A 20,167-nucleotide genomic window follows, 5' to 3' on the forward strand; every position below is an offset into this window, starting at 1 on the left:
CCTTCTTTTTCACTAATTTTTGGTCTGCAAACTTAGGTTGTTAACCCTCCAGAAGAGAAGCTTATTATTATTACCCTACAACATAGCCAGTTAAGCTTAACCTCACTATCCGTTTGATTATCAAACATCTTAGTCCTAACATGGAACAGGTATTTTTCATCAAGTATTGATATGTTGAACTCTGAATCTCTACAGAATATGAAGAACAAAATTAAAATAAAAAAATAAAAATTAGGAATAAACAATTACATACTTTTACACACACTAATCAGACGACAAAATTAAAGAAGCAAATAAATATATGAAAAATTGCTCCATATCACTAGCCATCTCTGAAATGCAAATTAAAACAAAACTGAGATACTATCTCACCCCACAAAGAATGGGTATCATAGAGAAATCAACCAACAACAAATGTTGGAGAGGCTGTGGGGAAAAAGGAACCCATCTGCACTGCTCGTTGGAATGTAGACTGGTGTAACCATTATGGAAATCAGTGTGGAGACTCCTTAAAAGCCTAAGACTGTAAATCCCATTCAAACCAGCTATCCACCTACTGGAAATTTTCCCAGAGGAACTGAAAACAACATATCATAGTGATATACTTGTACCTACGGTTGTAGCAGCACAATTTGTGATGGCTAAATCTTGGAAACAACCAAGATGCCCGGCACCTAAGGAATGGATGAAAAAGGTGTGGTATTTTTATATAATGGAGTATTACTCAGCTATAAAGAATGATAAACTTGAAGCCTTTATATTTAAGTGGATGCCACTTTAAGATATACTCATAAGTGGAATAAACCAGACCCACATGCATAAATATTATATAGTTTCCCTAGTATAAGAACTCAAAAGAAGAAATACAAATAGGAAGGTATAACACAATTAAAAGGAAAGCGAGAACTTGAGGATTACACAACGAAGAGAGAGCAAGGAAAAAAGCTAGGAAACATGGCAGGGGCAAACCTATACATTTATATGCATAAGATGGTTAAGGCAATGATCCTGAGAATCTTCAGCATGTTTTTAAAACTAGCAGTTAATTGATAGGATTCTTACCTTGACTAATTAGATGTGCTGATACCTGTGAACTAAGCAACTGCACTGAAGATAGCAATGGGTAACGGTAGGGTCATGATTGGAATGTTTGTTGTTCTGGTCTTCTAAATATGTACTGCTTGTCATGACATACCAACTACTACCGTACCGTCTCTCAAGTTAGTTTGTTTTTTAAAAAAAGTATACTAAATGAAAACAAGAGAGAAGAAAAAAAAATGTCACAGGACTGTACTGCTATAATGCTGTATATGGTTAGATTTCTACATTTCTTATGTTTTTAAGAGATCTTTTCTTACTTTATCACTAGCTGCAATGTCTTTGAGCTCTGACAGTCTATTTTCACTTTCATTCAAATGGTTTTTCCAGCTTGTGATTGAGCTTTTAATTTCCTGTATAGCACTTTGAATCTGCTTCATGTGTTTTATTTCTTTCCTATATTGCTTATTCAGGGATTACATCATTTTTCTTTTCTCCTCTATTTTTTTTTATCAGTGTCTTCTTTAGAAGCATTTAGTACTTCTTTCATTATAGTTATCATTTCTTTTTTTACTTCAGAAATTATTTCTTATCTGATTCCTCTATACCTCTGCAGTTGTTTCTTTACTTCTGATGCTATTATTTCAGATATTTCAGGCGTGTGATTTCCAATTTCTTCTACGCTAGTGTCTCTTGCATTTTTTCTGGGTGGGTCCAGGGCCTGGGAATGTATTTTGCTCCTTCTCTTTGTCATTTTGTATAGCATTGTCTTCTGACCTTTGGTGCGGAGCTTAAATAGAGTTATTACTTTAGCACCAGGCCAAAATCTACCAACTTCAAACTCGACCAGGTGGGTGTGGCTTGGGTCTGATTGCTGTGCTCCACTTCTTTCTGCTGCAGCCCTTGAAGGTGGACCCTCTGTGCCACTCTGGGAAGATATTCTGCTCTTGGATCAGCTGGGTGGGTCTTGCCTCTAGCCTCTTTGCAGGGAGTTCTGCTGCAGGGTTCCACATAAGGCCTGTATGCTGGGCTTAGGCTCTGGGTTGAATGAGGGTCTGGCAGGCTCCAGGTGGTCCCACTCATAAGCCTGGGTTGAATCAGGATCTGGTGGGCCCCGGCTGGGCATGGGCTCTGGTTCGAATGAGTATCTGGCGGGCCCTTGATGTTCTCACTCACATGCTAGTCCTGGGTTGAATCCCTATTCCTTTTTGAGATAGATCTATCTCCCTATTTTCTATTACTTTTCATTTCTTTTTCTCCTTGTTTATACTTTAGTTTTTCACTTAAGAGAAACCATGTACTACCTAAGCTTGTGCATTTGGTTTATTTCACTTATCACTATAACCCCCAGAAGCACTGATTTTCTTAGGAATCACTCAAGTTTATCTTTATAGCAGTAGTACTCCACTGTGAAACTCCAGTAGAAGATTATCTGATAATGAGTGTAAAAACAGAAAGAGAAGTGAAACCACATTCCAGAAGGAAAGTAACAAAAATAGCCAAAATGGGGAAACTCTAGCAAAAAGGAATGCTTGGCTTTGGAAAAATCATATTAACCTAATGAAACTAAAATAGTAATATATAATAGTAGATATAAAAATAAAGGAGGCCCAGTATATGCACACTTTGGTACTTAAAAAATGATAGTAGACAGAAGGAATTGATTCAAACATCCAGTACCAAGGAGATACATTTTATAAATGTAAAGAGATTCAATATTTTTAAAGTAATTTATATTATCAATAAATCTGTATGAAAAGAGTCTTAATGGATGTCAAAAGGTATTTGCTAAAATTTGAAATATATGTGACTTATGAAAGTTTAGTGGATGTCAACAGGTTAGTAGAATGAATCATCCTTGTGCATCCTCCTATGACAAAAAAGAATTCTGCACCCATCCACAGACAAAAGTCTTTTGTTAGAGGTATTGGACTTCAGGCAGGAGGCTATGAAACTCAGTGCAGACCAAAAAGGACAAGTGTCATTTTGACAGTGCAGACCTGCACCCGGGTGGCAGAATCATCATCCATCAATCAAGCAATGCAAAGTTGAGAACCAACCACACCAAAAAGCAAAACCTAAAATAACCACTTTTCAAAAGAATACGTGCAAATGGTTAACAGATATGAGCCATGCTCCTATCTCAGATCATCTGAGAAATGCAAACTGTAATTATGATGATATTTCACCTTATACATACTGGTTAGAATACCCATTAGCAAAACAGATAGAAGATAAAAAATGTTGGTGTGAATGTGGAAGAAAGGGAATGCTTGTACACGGTTGATGAAAATGTAAACTAATACAGTCATTACAGAAAACATTATGGAGGTTCCTCACAAAACTAAAAGTTAAACTACAATGACACAAAAATAGCACTTGTGAGTATTTATTTGAAAGAGTTGAAGCCAGTATTATGAAAAGCTGCCTGTATGGCTATGTTCACTGTAGCACTATTCACAGTAATCATATTGAGGAAACCTAGGTGACTATCTCAAATGAACAGATAAAGAAAATGTGGTGTACATACTCAATAGAACTCTATTTGGCTGTTAAAAGTGGGGATCCTATAATTTGCAGCAATATGAATAAATCTGGAGGGCATTTTGCTAAGTGAAATAGACTAGATTCAGAAAGACAATTGTTCTATTGTTTCATTTTCATGTAGAATCTAAAACTGCTGGCTCAGAGAAGTCAAAAGTAACATGATTCTTACCAGATACTGGGGGAGACAGTTGGCTGGAGAAATGTGTAGGGAGCAACTAAACTGGAGATCGGCCACACATTTGAACTACATTAATAAGCCAGCACGGAGAACACAAAGTGCCAGAGGCAAGCCACAGGAACAAGTTGTTGGAACCTGGACAAAGGCAGTCTAGTAGGTCTCTGGTCTTGGTGCTCCATCCTGTTAGCTAGAGCACAGAGTGCTCTCAGAATGCTTTGCTTTCAGTGTTCTTAGCAAAACACTTAGACCTTGCACCTTTGACCCCTACTACATGCCTACCCCATTTTACTGTGTGTAAATAAAGGTGCACTGCCATGCAGGCCCCGTCCCTGGGGCACACTGAGCCAGCAACTGAGACTGGGCATGGTGACATGCACCTGTAATCCCAACACTTAGGAAGCTGAAAACAGGAGGATCACTACTCATCCGATCTGTGTAGTGAAATCCTATAGACCCTGTACTGAATTAATTGAAAAAAAAAAAAAAAGATGCAGACCTCATTGGGTTGTCACTGCTTCTCTATTAGAGAGGTCAGCCCCACCCCCCTGCCTCATCCCAGCTTTCCTTTCATTATGTGTCAGTTTTTTCTTAATCTTCCACTGTCCACTCTCAGAACCCAGTGGGCTATGACAATAACAGAGATAAAGACTAAAAGGTTCAGAATTTGAATGAGGAGGAATGAAATTAAGCGGTTTATTTGATGCATCAGTGACTATGATAAGTAACAATATATTGTGTATCTCAAAGTTGCTAAACTAACAGATTTTAAATGTTTACACTACACAAAAAATAAGCATATTAAGGTGATGAGTTTTTAAATTATCCTGATTTAATCATTAAACATTGTAAACATATATAAAAAATCAAATTGTCCTCCATAATATATGAAATTTGTCAATAAAATTTTGGATTAGCATGAAAATTGACACAATTAAAATATCTGAAAGTAATAGGCTTGCATAATAATTGAAAGACCATATTTATTCTCAAGAAAACCAGGATAAAAACAAAGGTTCTACTGATATGAATTATATAAATTCATTGAAATTTTAACAAAATCAATTATTCTAGAAAATAAATGTATGCATAATTATTTAAAATGAATAATAAAGGATTAATATAGTGACTACAAGTAATGCAAATTAGTACCAAGGGATATAAACATGCAAATAAAAGATAAGAAATAGAAGAAAAATATGTTCAGTAATTCTGTGAAAAATTCTTTAAGTTTGATAGTAATCAAAGTAAATTAGACAATAAGCAATGATTTGTTGTCCCTTCTAGAATAAAAAGATAGTATGCAAAATGATATCCAGCTGGTCCTGTCCCTAGGGCACGCTGAGATGGCAATTGTGACTGGGCGTGGTGGAGTGTACCTATAATCCCAGCTCTTGGGAGGCTGTAAACAGGTGGATCACTATGAGCCTGATCTAGAAGTGAGACCTTAACACCCTGTAGATTCTTCTCTAAAATACACACACACACACACACACACACACACACACACGCACACAAAGATATCCAGGTTGGAATATCCAGATTGGAAGGTAAACATTCTTTACTTTATTTATTTATTTATTTGCAGTGCTGGGGATTGAACTCAGGTCCCTGTGCTTGCCAGGCAAGTGCTTATTCTACTGAGCTGTCTCCATCTCCCCAACCCAACATTCCTTACTTTTGATCAAACTGCCCATTTGTACAAACTTCCAAAAATTTTGGAAATATATAAGTAGCTTATAAAATATTATTATGGCATAACTTAGCAATTCACTCATACATATTTCTCTTAAGGAAGTAATTGGAAGGTATGTTTTCAATATAAACAAAGACATGTCTTAAAACTTCTTTTATCACAGTGTTTAAAAGAAAAAAAATATGAAATTATGAAATTTCCTCAGAAAAATTGTTGAGAATGTTTTCATATAGCCCTTTTCAAAGCTCAGAAGTGAGTCCTAGCCCAGGTCCGGTGAGTGTGTGGAGAGCTTCCTGCTACCCTGTGCTGGCGGGACCAGTCCCAGCCCAGGCGCAGCGTGGGCCGGACCCTATCCCGCCCCCTCGGGCCGCCCTCCACCACTCCACCATACGTCCCCACCCCTCCCGCCGAGTAGGAATTTCTGCCGAGTTCCGGGAACCCCCAGACCCAATCCTAGACCAGGTCCGCAGCGGGAAGGAGCTGAGCACAGCAGCCAGACCTAAGCCAGACGCAGCTGGATAACTCCAAACTCTGTAGAGCTCCACCTGAACTTCAGTACGTGTGAAGGTTATAACTACAGCAAAGATCTACAACAAAGGACAGAAGACAGTGCTACACAAAATGACGAGAAGGAACAAAATGCAACCTCAGAACCCAAGCCCACCCGTAACAAGTGCAGAGGACACTAACACAGAACAAATTGGAAATCACACAGCTGAAAGCAATGAATCAACTGCTTCTGAAATAAAACAGCTGCAGAAAGATATAGAAGACCTCAGATTGGAAATGAAAAAATAAATCCCTGAATTAATAACATCTGCACTAAAGAATCAAATGCAGAAACATATGGAAGAAACCCAGTGCCCACCCAGAACAAACGCAGAGGACACTAGCTCAGCTCAAATGCATGAATCAAGAGCGTCGATAGTAAATAAGCAGCAGCAGAAAGATATAGAAGAAATCGGAGCGCAATTCTTTTCTGAAATAAAAAAAGAACTCTCAGAACTCGTAGCAGATGAAGTAAAGAAGCAGCTACAGAAACATACGCAGGAAACCCAATCTGAAAAAAACACTGCAGTAAAAGAATTTTTAACTGCTTCTAAGGAAGATATTGATCAAAGTTCAGAAGTACATACACCAAGAGTCTTTCTATCTAAATGTCAAGATGACTGATTTTAAATGTTATTTTCTAATTTTCCCTGTGATTATATATATATATATATATATATATATGTATATGTACATATATATATATATATAATGTAGAAAAAACAGCTTTTATATTTCTTGAACAGTTTGATCTCAAGCGCCAACCAAAGTACTTAAGAAAAAAGTAAAATTCAACAACATGTTAATGGTAGTTGCCTTGGGAGGGTGAAGGTAATCTTTATTCTTCCTTGTATATATTTTCATCTGTTTTACATAATTTGAAAAATGACTACTTTCTTTTTACAATCAAAAACATGAGGAAGAAACAGGAAGAATAGCTATAATCTTTGTCCTACTGCTTAAATTGAAATTTCCTCCACTTTCGCTCTCCTTTCTTCATCTGTCTCTGCTTCTCTGACCCCAGATGTGATGTATTTGGATTACATCATTTTCCTATTCATCATTTATATTTGTTTCAGGAAGTTTGTTCTGAGTTAGCATGAAAATTAAAGGCTCTCAATTAAGAAATGAAAGTACAAGGCATCCTACCTATTATGATTTCAAGTATTCAGATTTTTCAGATTTTATCTTGTAGTAAACTGCCTTTATACAGTTTTTTCCTAGTACCCGTTTGCAGTACACATAAAGCACCCAGTAACTTCCAGGAATTTCAATATCATATGCTATAGCTAAGATTAATAACATCTCTTTTCACTTTATTACCTGAGGCTGACATGGTTAAATGAGTACAAGGAGATGAATTGCTTGCGCTAAACAAGGTTTGAAAGAGTTCTGTATTATTTTTCCTCTATTTTCTTTTGAATTTTTAATGTCCTCCTTCATATTACTGTTTTGTGAACATGATGTATGCTTATTATTAAAATGCAAGCAATATAATGTGGGAGGTAAAGTTATATTAAATTCCCATACAGAAGTACCCAGTGTTAACAATTGGTGAACATCACTCAAGTGCTCTCTCTAGATGTGCTCAGAGAGCAAGGGATGGAATGAGATCAAAAGCAAGAAATAATTAAAGAAAATGGCATTAATTGATACTCACTATTTTTAAAGTATTGACTTTATATTAACTTCAATGAATCCAAAAGGAAAAAAAGTAAAATGGAAATACATTTTTCAAACTCTAAGCAAAAGACATTTTTAAAACTTCAAGCCATCATAGGTTCTTAAAAATTAAGAAAAATAGATTTTGAAAAACTTCAAAATTAAATTCATACATATTTAAATACTTTATATTTAAAAATACATAATATATATACATACTTAGGTTATACTGTTAGAATTTGGAGTTGAATCAAAAGCCAATGCATTATTAACCACTGGAAGTGATTGATTGATATTTATAATGAAAATAATGTAAGACAAGAAAGACTTGGTCATGAACACCCATTACCACTGCTGGATTGTATTATTTCTGCTCTGTAATTCACAGAGACCATAGTCAACAACTTGTAGCATCCACACTATTTGTGACAGTCATCAAGGCAGAGCCAGCTTGTATTAACCCAAGTAAAAAGAAAATGAAGAAGAATCCACACTTTCTTCTAAACTATTTTCTTGGTCTCAAGATATGTTAGCTAGGACCAAGGAGATAGCTCAGCAGCATAAGTGCCTGCCTGGCAAATGCAAGGTCCTGAGTTCAATCCCTGGTACTGAAAAAAAAAAAAAGAAGAAGATATGTTAACTATCCAAGAAAATGCTTGTTTCTCCCCAGTTGAGTCATCTATCAATTCTAGTAAGACCTAGATTCTCAAGTAATTCATATTTAGAACTACAGTTTTAAAGTTGGTAGGTTGATTGAACAGTAAGGACAGACCTATTCTACCATTAATATTTGAAAAATGGAGAATTTAAGAATTGTCCAGATAATAATTTCTAATACTAATACTTAACACTTTTGGTCCTCATAGAACCACAGCTCATAACATATAGAGAGATTTTTCACTAGTTGGAACCATCAGATCTTTACCCTGGACGTTGTGGCGTCTAATGGTTCATAGCTACCCCCTTTATATAAATTGCCCTCAGCTGTAAGGAACACTTCATCTGTGCTCACAAGTCCTCCTGTCATGTCTCAGTTTGGGACAACTCTGAGGGGTCATTACAGATCCAGTGCTCCCCAAGGATGGAATGAGTGCTGGTCCCAATGACATCGCAGCTCAGCTCCGGCCTTTGTCCATCCTTGACTTCCTCACATTGCTGCAGTACTATCTCTTGATGATAGTCCCCAAAATGCTCCCCTACAAAATCTAAGCCCTTTTTAATGAAAGACAAAAGGTAGAAAATAAGCATTCTGTTCATAGATTTTGATAAATCTATGCTTCATTTAAAGGGTTACTTAGATTTCTTTTTGGTGTGTTTAAATGCCCTTAAAAAAAAAAAAAAAGCAAGGCCACTTAGATAGCTCAGCAGACTAAGGTGCCTGCTTAGGCAGAGCACAGCAGCCACAGTTTGATCTCTGGTGTCCTGTGCCAGCTCCATTCCCTCGGTGCTCTGAGACATGGACTGAGACTCGGTGTGATGGCGTGTGCCTGTAATCCTAGCGCTCAGGAGGCTGAAGACAGGAGGATCAGTACGAGTCTGATCTATGTAGTGGACCATGTAGACTCTGTACTAAATGCATTGAATTTCTTTTCAAGCAGTGAGGCCAACATCAGACAGAGAACACACTATGAATCCATAAATGCACACATACTTGTCTTGGTGTTGCCCATGCTAGAGGGCGTAACATTAGGCAGTGTTCAAGAGAATCGTGGTTTTGGATTTATGGCTTCCCTTTGAGTGACCAGCTACAATGTCTTTCTCTTTCTCTTAGTCAGATAGAAACCTCCACTCCAAGCTCAGTAAGATGCCATCTGGATGCAAAGGAAGTACACGAAAGGGAAGGCGAACTGGAAGTGCCGTGGCCTGCACTCCACATGGCACAACTGCAACTGAGTTGTTTCAGTTCTTATGGCTAAATACAAAGTAGACCCTTCATCTTTGTCTTTCCTGAGTGTTGATAAACTATGATGACTGGCACGTACTTCTAAAACACACCATGTGCATTCTAGTTTAACACAGAATGCGATTCTTTTGAGTTTTAAAAAATTACCTGTTTATAAATTTCTGGGAGACTATATTTTGTTCATAGACAAGTGGGCCTTTGATGTATGAACTCCATTCATTCCCCCGTGCTGGTTACAGTGTAAGTTGACAGTGGAAGGCTCAGGCTCCTTTACACAACCTTCAAAAACTGTCTCCTGTGTATAGGCAGATCTCAGTGTCTGCAGAGAAACACTGGCCCAGGATTTCTCAAGTAACCCATGAAGGAAATGTTGTTGTAGTGTTCCTTCCAGATCTCTCTAATGGTTAAACTTGTATGTGAGACCATCTGGAAGCACATACAGCCGGCATTCAGGTCGTAACTCAAGACTTTGGTCATAAGATAAAGCTAAAATTCTGGTCATATTCTAAATTTTTTGTGTGTCAGGCTGGTTGTAACTGAAAGGTCCACTGTAGTATTTCATGCACGTCTTCCTAAGCCTACAGGGTGCCACTTCTGCTGCTTTCCATCAGATCGCTGTTGTTGGTGGTTTTGCCAATCCTTTCCAACTCACCCCACCTTTGATAGTCAGGTCATCTGCACACAGGGCTCTCTATGTCACCCCCTCCCTTTTTTTTTTTTTTTTTTTTTTTTTTTTTTTTTTTTGTTGTTTTTTTTTTTTGTGGTACCAGGATCAAACTTAGTCCTTTGTGCTTGCCAGGGAAGCACTTACTCCACTGAGCCATCTCCCCGGCCCCACCCCCTCTCTTTTTGAGCTATTGTTATGCCCCCTCCTCTTCCAGAGGTTTTCTTTTGAGTCTGGAACCTTTACCTCAACAAATCCCATCTTTTGATTTTCAAAACTATTGCTTCTGTGAATAGCTTTAAAAGCCCATTTTGGAAGTAAAAGTAAAATAAACCTCAACATTTACTATTTCTCTATCTTGTCTTCTGGGAGAAATTTAATTCTCCTAAAAGCTACTTGCATGCTACTGACCCACTGGAACATGAATCATATACAAAGAAGTAATTTGAGAAAATGATAGCTTTAAGAATATCATTAAGGTAGGGGAGATACCTCAGTGGTCTAAGTGCTTGCATGGCTAGTCCAAGGACCAGGGTTTGATTCACAGTACCACATGCTGTGCTGGCCCCAGTGAGAGCCTGTATCAAATAAGTAAAGATTAATTTCTTTTTTAAAAAAGAATATCATTGAGCCACATAAATAAACTTAGCATTCTCAAGAGTATGTTGTGACCCGTTTTCATCATGCTTTTGATTGAAGAGACTGCTTGTAGGTATTCATTCACTATCTGTGACGCCTATAGCACTATTGTAGTGCTATCAAAGCCTTTCCTTTACTCTTCTCTAATACATTTAGACATATCTTTTAATTTTAAAAAAATCTTTTATTTATTTACTTGGTACAGGGTTTCACTATGCAGCTTAGACTCAGTGATCCTCCTGCCTCAGCTTCTCCAGCACTGAGATTACAGGCATGTGCCACCACAACTGGTTTTGGTGACCAGCGGGGCACACCCCGGGTTCTCGGACAGGCCCAGATTGCAGTCCAGGGAGTCCAACCAGGGTCCTTGGGCTTGCCAGAAGGCATTTAGACTGCCGAGCTATCTCCCTAGCCCTAAACATATCTTTTAAAATTCCATTCTTTTCTGTCACTATTATCACGGTTACTGCTGACATTGTCCATTACACTTTTTCCCATCATATCAGACTTTTGAGTGTGATCCTTAAACATAATTTGGGAAGGGACGCACCATTACACAGTTTGGGAGTCTTCTATGATATTGCTCCACAATATCTTCTGATGGTGACAGATAAAACCCAGAGGTTTCATGGAATATATTTAAAAAGCTTCTTCCTTAAGAGCACATAGGGGTTTTCATCCATCTTTAACAAAGATGCAGATGAAGTTTTCTAAGGAGCCATAGGAAGCTGTGTTCTAGCCAAGTGTTTTCTATTGCTAATTAAACTCTAATTAGAAGTCATTCTTTAACCGAGCTGTATTAATATTCCCTGAGCTATGAAAGTCTTACTGTGTTTGTTTCAGACCCAGGGGGTGCTGAGATAATAACAAAACTGTTAACCTAGATGTGAAAACAAATATAGAAACATCTCCTACATATGTTGCTAATTTCAAGAACTACTTCTATAGGTTATAAACTCTGTCTTCTCTTGTTCTTGCTTCAATAGTCCCATCAAAACTCATGTTGGAATTTAATGTCCATCATGACACATGAAAGATGGGACAGGTAAAGTTTTGGGGGGCTGAGTGGATTCATCCATTATGGGTTGATAAAGGAATAACTGTTATGAAAGCCACCTCTAGCTAGCTAGCTTGGGTGCTACGTCTCACTTTATGATGCCCTTTGCTGTCTCAGGATTCTACGGAGTCTGTACTAGCCAGAAGGCTTTCACCTGATACAGCCACTTGACCTTGGATTTTTCCAGACTGTTGACAGTTGCCATTTTAAAATAGGGCCCTGACTGTCACACATGCTTGCTACTCGCTGTGGCTAAAAATCCCTGTTGATCTGCAAATGTATTCCAAAGCTTCTATCTAATATAGCAGGCCTTCTCACACCTTCCAAACTGTTTCTCCTTCACATACCATCCCTATCAGCATCTCCTCCATCACTCCTTTCAGCTACATTCAAACACTTGCCAGGAAATAAACCCAGCTGTACTATTCTTCCTCTCTCTTCTGCATGATAGCTAGAAATCCTCTTTGAGATGACCTAGTGATGAAATATGGGCTCTGTATTTAGTCACTTAGACAGTTGTGTTGGGATGCTTAAATTTTTCTTACTACTCACTAGCTGTGTATCTTTGTGTAGTTACATCATTCTTCCCATCCCACCAAATATTCATTTTTGTATTTTGCTTTGGTGAAAAATCAAAGGAATTAAGGCAGTTTTGTGTTTGTGCTCATGGTCAAAGTTTGGTGAAACTGAAATTTGCTATTTGTAGTTATGATGTGGGAAGGCATTCAATATTTTAGGCTCCTGTAGACATTTCCATGCCACAGAGTGTGAGTCATGTAACTATTTGAAGGAATGTATTTCACTGTAGAAGTTTAGGTGCAATTGGCTTTTTTGGTAAATACGAAGAGCAAATGTCAATGCACTTCAGCCTCATAGTCCAGGAATATGCCTATAGTTGAATTCATTGAGATTTGTACTCATCTCAGAAAGAGAGAACATACACCATAAGGAAATGTGGAAACTCTCAGTTAAGGGACCTAGTACAAGGTTTGGGCATTGGTTGAATGATTGTCTAAGAAGGTGAGTATGCTTCATATTGAGGGCTGGTGAAAATCAGAGAAATTCTGTGATGGCATATTTCAATCGTATCAATATGGAGGCAAAATCTACTCACGGATAAGGCTGTAATTGGTAAGGTAGCACCGACCACAGAAGCTAGTCAAGAGAGGGGCCTGGTGGGTATTTTGTGAGGTATATCATGATCATATTTGTTTGCTTTCTAGACAAAGTTTCAAAGTGGGCTCTTTTTGTCTCAGTGAATCATGAACTCTGTGACAGCACCTCCAATTTCAATGTTCTGTGAGATTATATTCTTGGAGACGGTAGTATGGCCAGCTGTCACAGACCAGCTTTAAACATCACTGAAGCCCACCTGTAAGTGTCGTCCTGTTCTCAATGTCAGGATCTGTCATTTTCCTTTCCTGTGAGATGGAAAAATGAGGAATCAAGTATTCTATAGATTGTGGCTTTTCCAAATCTGTTCAGAGATTTCTAGAATCTTCTGGATGAGATTTTTCAGTTGTAAATTATTGGAGCCAGGGGGGAGCTGATATTTGACATGAGTCTTACCACCCACACATGGGGAACTTACTTTGCTGCAAGTGTCAAATGTGGAGTGACCCAAGCAGAACCCATTGTCTGTTGATGTTCAATCTCCCCTTTGCATATGTTTTGGTTGCCTTCTTAGTATGAGTCCCTAGGAATCAATCAACTCTTGAGAGGGCATCATTCTGAGTGTTAATCCTTGACTGTGTCATGTGTTTCTTATATATGCAAGCTACCAATCTTATATAATTTTTAAGACACAAAAAGTCTAGAGAAAAATATAGAAAATATTAACATCCTTGTTACTCAAACAAAGATTTGCAATCTGGAATCCTCTCAGTAGTATTCTCAGATAACTTTGCACCTGTGCTGCTCTGATGTAACCATGATCCTAACTGGAGGAGTGGTTTGCACAGAGCACATAGTGTTGCTGACTGCAAGGATGCAAGTTTCACGATGTAATCTGTGGTTTGCCTTCCAGTTCTTTATGGAACTTTTTTTTCCTGTATTTTAAGGAAGGGTCTACAGGGTGTTCAGGGTCTCACTACTAGGTCAGACTCATAGTGATCTGCCTGTTTACAGCCTCCCAAGAGCTGGGATTACAGGCGTGTGCCACCACGCCCAGGCTCAATTGCAATTGCCATCTCAGTGTGCCCTGGGGACAGGGCCAGGGAATGAATGCCCGGCCAATGCATCTTGTTTTTCTGAATGTTTTAAATTTCATATGCAGAGCTTTGTATATATTCTTCAACTTAGAACTTTAGTTCCACATCTCTGTATTGATGCACATAGCTCTTTTAACTTTCTTGTTATGTCCCAATTGTTTAACAAATATATTCCAAAGTTTTACTGATTTTCTTGCTTTAGATCCTAAGATTCTCAAGGGACTTTTTTTTTTTTTTTACAGTCATTGCAAAAAATTGCTGCCAATATTTTCATACACATTTCCTGGGGTACAGGTGGGTGAAATTCTCCACAATTTATATGTAGGAGTGAGACTCATGAGTCACACTGTCTGTGTGTGTGATTTTAGTCCTCTAAACTGACCATGTCAGTTTACCCACCAGCAGAGCTGGCAGATTCCCAGTCAGTGTTTGTTATTACTGGACACAAAAATTTCATGATATGATGAAAGGAAGCAGCACCATTTTGATTTTTACTTCCATTTTTTTGTACTCAACATTTCATTTACAGTTTTCTTTTGTCAAAAACTTAGACACATTTTCATATAGTGCCTGCTATTCATGTGGCATTTGCCACTTGAATTGATTGCTTGTATTACTTGCCTACCTTTCTGTTCACTCATTTGCTTGTTTATTTATTAGATTTGTTTACACGCACTGTATATAGTGTTGTTGGCTACAAGTTGCAAGCATCATTTTATAATCTGTGGCTGATCTTTCAGTTCATTATGTTACTTTAAAAATGATTTTATTCTTTTCTTTTTTATAGAAAACTAGTAAGCAATGTCTGCCATCTTTAATTTTGGCTCCTGGGGGTGGGGGTAAGGCTACAGTTGAAGCTGATCAGCAAGCTTCATGCTCACCTAGTCCATTGATTAGTTTGGCCTGGTGACGGCCAGGTCCTAAGGGAGTCAGTGTGCTTGGAGCTGGCAAGTGTCTGAAAAGTGCAGTAGTTACTCTGCACACTTCTGAGCAGAGTAGAAGCATGGGTGCAAGAGGTAGGAAACGTTGGCCACTAAGCCTTCTGTCTGTCCCTAAGTGATGCTTCCAGTCCTACCTTTTCTTACGAGTCCAAGTGTAGCACATTCCTTTTCCTGACACAATATTGAAACTGCTGCTGTAGAAGTGGAAGAGGTTACAGCTTCCTTCCACCCAGTAGACCACATCTCCTTCTGCTCGACAGCAGGTGTTGTGCCAAGCAGAACACACACCACGTCACCCTGATCCTTAGCTGATCTGTGTCAGGCTTATTATTGCCGTGGGCCTGAACTGACTCTCAAGGTGAGTAACCTCAATGTCACTAAAGAGAGACATGATCATTTCATCTTAGAGATACAGGAAATACAGGATTTTTGTTCTCCGAAGCAGACATCCCAGACCATGGAATACTTAATCTGGCTTCCTATCATTAGCATTATTTAAATCCACTGGAGATGCTGGGAACTTCTGCTGCACCAACTTGGTGCTCAGAAGTGAAGTCTTCACCCTGTTCAGACTGTACTTGTCTAGCAGTGGGATTTTCACTCTTAGAGTAAGGTTGACTTTTCTTTTTCAGCCTCCTGGAGGTGAAGTTCCCTCCCCCTACTAAGCCACCTCTCAGTGAAGGTTCACTCTGTTTTTGTTATTTCACTTGCCTTTCCTCATAGCAGCATTTCCAGGCTTTACCTTGAGGTGTTTTTTTTTTTGGTGCTGGGGATTGAACTCAGGACCTCGTGCTTGCCAGGCAGGTGCTTATTCTACTGAGCTATCTCCCTGGGCCCTCCAGGCTTTACCTTGTCAGTGGCTCTCCTGATTTTTTCTCCAGTGATTTCCGATGATCTTCCTACCTCACCTACCTGCTAACTCTGTTCAAGCCTGGGGAACAGGCTATGAGAACTGTCTCTAGGCTGCTGTACTGGAAGTCTTAAATGTCAGTGTTTTGTTGAGTATTCAGTAATTAAGACTTATAGCTATTTCTTTAAGAACAACATATCACTTTCAATCTATTGGTTTTTAATATCTTACTTCATGTATTTAGTTTTCAGCAGGCCAAGGTTTAGTTCTTCTGCACATTTTACTTGGGGTTTAGAGTACTTCCTTTATCTGTGAGTTGATGTACTTTATTAGTTTTGGAAATTTATGACAATATTTCTTACATATTATCTATGTTATATTCTCTCCTTGCATGAAATTTCACTTATGCATACATATATAATTATATGTGATATAAATATATATACTCATTTCTTTTGATTTGATGTATATCTTTTACTCTTTTCTTTAGTTTATATTTTTCCTCTCTATTTTATTTACTGATTTTATATTTTTTCTATTTCTGCTTTATATAATTTTTTTTTTTTTACAGTTTGAGGTGATTTACTATCTAGTCAACAGGGAAGATACAAAAGCTGTTTTATTCACCAAGCGAGTGCACTGGGCCTGGGGAAATTTTGGGTCTTTTTGCTAAGCTGCTCTATGCCTGCAACAGTCAGCTGGTTGGCTGTTTTTTTTCGAGGCTGCTGAATCACGCAGATCTTTTCCAGTGGAGCAACCTCTCCAAAGCAGGCATGGGTTTGTGAGGCACCATGTGCAGTGTGGCTGGGAATTGATGGTGGAGCTCGTCCTGGGTGTCATTTAGGGCATCCAATGTCTGCATTTTGGCAACACTTGCAATGGCACCTGCTTTCTCTAATCTTGTTTTCTTGGCATGTTTCTCTAAGATGCCGATTTCTTGGTTTTTGGAAATTTGCATTCCTCCAGCTTTTATTTTTAAAGATCTAAACTTTTAGATAACTAAAATACCACAATTAAAATCTGTTTTCCTCCCAGTGGCAAGCGGGTGGGGGCAGAGGAAAGGCTGAGGTCTACTTGTTTATGCTCAGAGAGTGTATAATCTATAATAGTATCATTGTGCTATTTTCAATGTAGTAAATTACATTGCCTTACATTTTATAAGTTTCAACCATCTAATAAAAATTATTTATGCTCTTTTATTGAAAAAAATACTTTAATCTACTGGTTTGAAAATCTTGCCTTCCAGGGCCAATATATCAGTCACCTGTAGATATGCACACACTTTTTTACCTATATAATTATGCCCCTTGCCACATGTCAACACTTCTATTGACTATAGGATATTTATATAAAAATTATGGAGACTTTCAATGCTAAGTGCTGCAAAAGAAAGGTCCTTCCTCTTTCTTCTAGACAGAAAGAATGGGCATAGACAAATGCCATCAGTGTCTGAGGTGAGTTGGCCCTGGGTTGGATTTCTGAAAAGGTGCAACTTGCTGCTGTTGCGTTTCTTGGCCCTCGGGTTTAGCCATCAGGTGTTTTCAGTTGGTAGAACTGTGTTGATCCCTAGTGCCTTCTGGTAAATGCTCAGGTTCCCTCGTGCCAGAAGTTGACAAATATGATGACAAGAGAACTAGCTGAGCCTTTGTTTTCTCTCTATACTTTACAACTGTTAGAAGTTCTTCTGGTTTCTCTTTCAGTAACCTTAGCACAAGGTGTGGCATATGCATACAGTAGAATATTATGCCACGTTATTAAAAAAAGGATCTCCTGCCAAAGGCAGCAACATGGATGAACCTGGAAGACATTATGCTTAGTGAAATAATCAGGTAAGAGAAGAACACATGCTATGAGACTGCTCTTATACTACAAATCATAGTCAAAGTCATAGAAATGGAACTAAAGAGGAGTTTTCACTGGGTCTGGGGGGAAGGAAGGAGGGGAGTTGTTATATGAACTGACTGAGACTTACAGAGGGGCTGTGCAACATTGTGCATATATTTGAGGTGACATACAGGTCCCTGAAAATTTGGTTAATGGATAGGTCTTTTATTCAGTGTTCTACCACAAAGTCAAACCAAACCAAAAAGTCATAAAAAGGAATTAGCAAATGTTTGGGGTTAGAAAATGTACAGTGGTTGTTTTTTAGATGTATTTAGTACAGGGTCTACAGGGTCTACTTATGTAGTTCAGACTTATAGTGATCTGCCTGTGTCCAGCCCCCAAGCGCTGACATTACAGGTGCGCACTACCACTCCTAATCTCAATCACTGTCTCAATGTGTCCCGGGGTGGGGCTGGCATGGCACCCTGGGGATCGAACCCCGGCCACTGCACTCGGCCGAAGCAGGCGCTTTAGTCCACTGAGCTAAATGTGTTTGATGCCATAGTTGTAATGAATTTTGTCTTGGTTTCTTTTCTCTTGTTGCTGAGACAAACACCTGACCCTCAAAGTTAAAGAGGGAAAAGCTTATTTAGCTCACACTTTGTGGAGGTTTCAGTCCATAATCAGCTGGTTCTAAGGCAGGATGGCACATGGAGCAGGGGTAACCATTCAAGGTGGATGAAGACAGCAAAAGCAGCAAGGACAAAAGCAGGAAAAACAAGCCTCTGCTCCTCGCTTGCATTGTAAATTGGTTACCCCCACCCACACCATCTCTCTGTCTTCCTTTTACACAGGCTCAGGATGGCTACAAAGTGAGGATCCTGGCCCTCCTGCTGAGTCACTTAGAAAACTTTTAAACTTCTCAAGTTGACACAAAGCATCAACCATAATAGTTCCATATCTGTTTTCATACAATTTGTTAAATTTGTAATATATGTTAAACATGTCTATTCTTTTATGCCTTCACTATACCTTAGCAGAACTGTTTCTAAATAGGAAGCCAGGAGGGCAAAGAGAAGTAAGGATGCCTCATGCACAGCTGATTGCTTTCTTCTTTCTTTTTATTTCCTTTTTGTATTTTTAGGGAAAGGCCTACAGCGTGTTCATAGCCTTACTACTAGATCAGACTCATAGTGATCCGCCTGTCCACAGCCTGCCAAGAGCTGGGATTACAGGCACGTGCTACCACATTCAGTTTGATCCCCAGGGGCAGGGCTGGCACCGCAGGCCTGTGTATGGAACCCCCAGCCCCTGCACCTTCTTTCAGGCACTTTAATCCACTGAGCTTGACTTTTTTTTCTGTGCTGGGGAGTGAACCCAACCCTGAAGCTGGCATTCAAGATAGAGAGAGGGCATGCAAAATGTGGTTGGAATCTGGAAGAGGCTAGAAATAGATTTTTCACAGGAGAATCCAGGTGAAATGCAGTTCTACTGTTAGCCTTGGTTTACAAGGAGTATTATTAACTATTATTATTATAATTTGGTTACCTCATGCTGCCTTAAGGGCAGGTCTGGTGCTGGGACTCCAACCATGGTCCTATGTGCATGATTGCATTAGTTCAAGCGGCGCTTTAAACAACTGAGCTATCCGGCAAAATCCCTAACCTTAGTTTTAGTTTCATAGATTCATTTTGTTTTTGTGACTCTATAAGAATACATTTGTGTGGTCTTAGTCTACTAATTTTGTGTCGGAGAATATCAGTTTATTGTGATGAGAGCAATAAAGTGTACATTTAGCTTGTAATTATAGATGCTGTGGGAGACTTTGGCTGTTTGGGCTTGAAAGAGACAGTCTTTTCCACTCCGCCTTTATGGTTCTAGGTGCCTATAGAAGTTTAAATCTAACCATACACCATTAAGAGTTCAACATTTTAGTTGTGCCTCATTCAGGATTTCTGAAAAAAGAGAGGCAGAATCTTAAATAAATCAGATGGATACCCAATATAGTTGTATTGATACTTACATAAATGAAATAAATAGGATGGATACCCAACAGTTGAACTGATACCTACACAAGAGGATTTTCAGCACTCAGTGAGTATTACAGTGATGAGAAAGATGATGAGTGTGATCGTAATTTGATGCCTTCTCTCTCCAGGTTAGCTGAATTAATTGTTCTGTCCTCTGCTTCCACGCTAAGTAGCTAAATACATGAATCGAAGTAGTCTTGTGTTTGACAGGAGTCACAGTGATCAAATTTTGTATCAAGATTTGGAAAACTCAACTAGTTTCTTTTAAAACAGAACATCTAATTGAAAACTATTATTTAAGGTCTGTCCATTTGAGATCTTCATCTTTTAAAAACTCTGATCAGTTTCTTCCTTAACTTGACACTTTAAAACCACAAGAACA

This window comes from Octodon degus, unplaced genomic scaffold (assembly GCF_000260255.1).
Source record: "Octodon degus isolate 3935 unplaced genomic scaffold, OctDeg1.0 scaffold00046, whole genome shotgun sequence".
NCBI lineage: Eukaryota > Metazoa > Chordata > Mammalia > Rodentia > Octodontidae > Octodon > Octodon degus.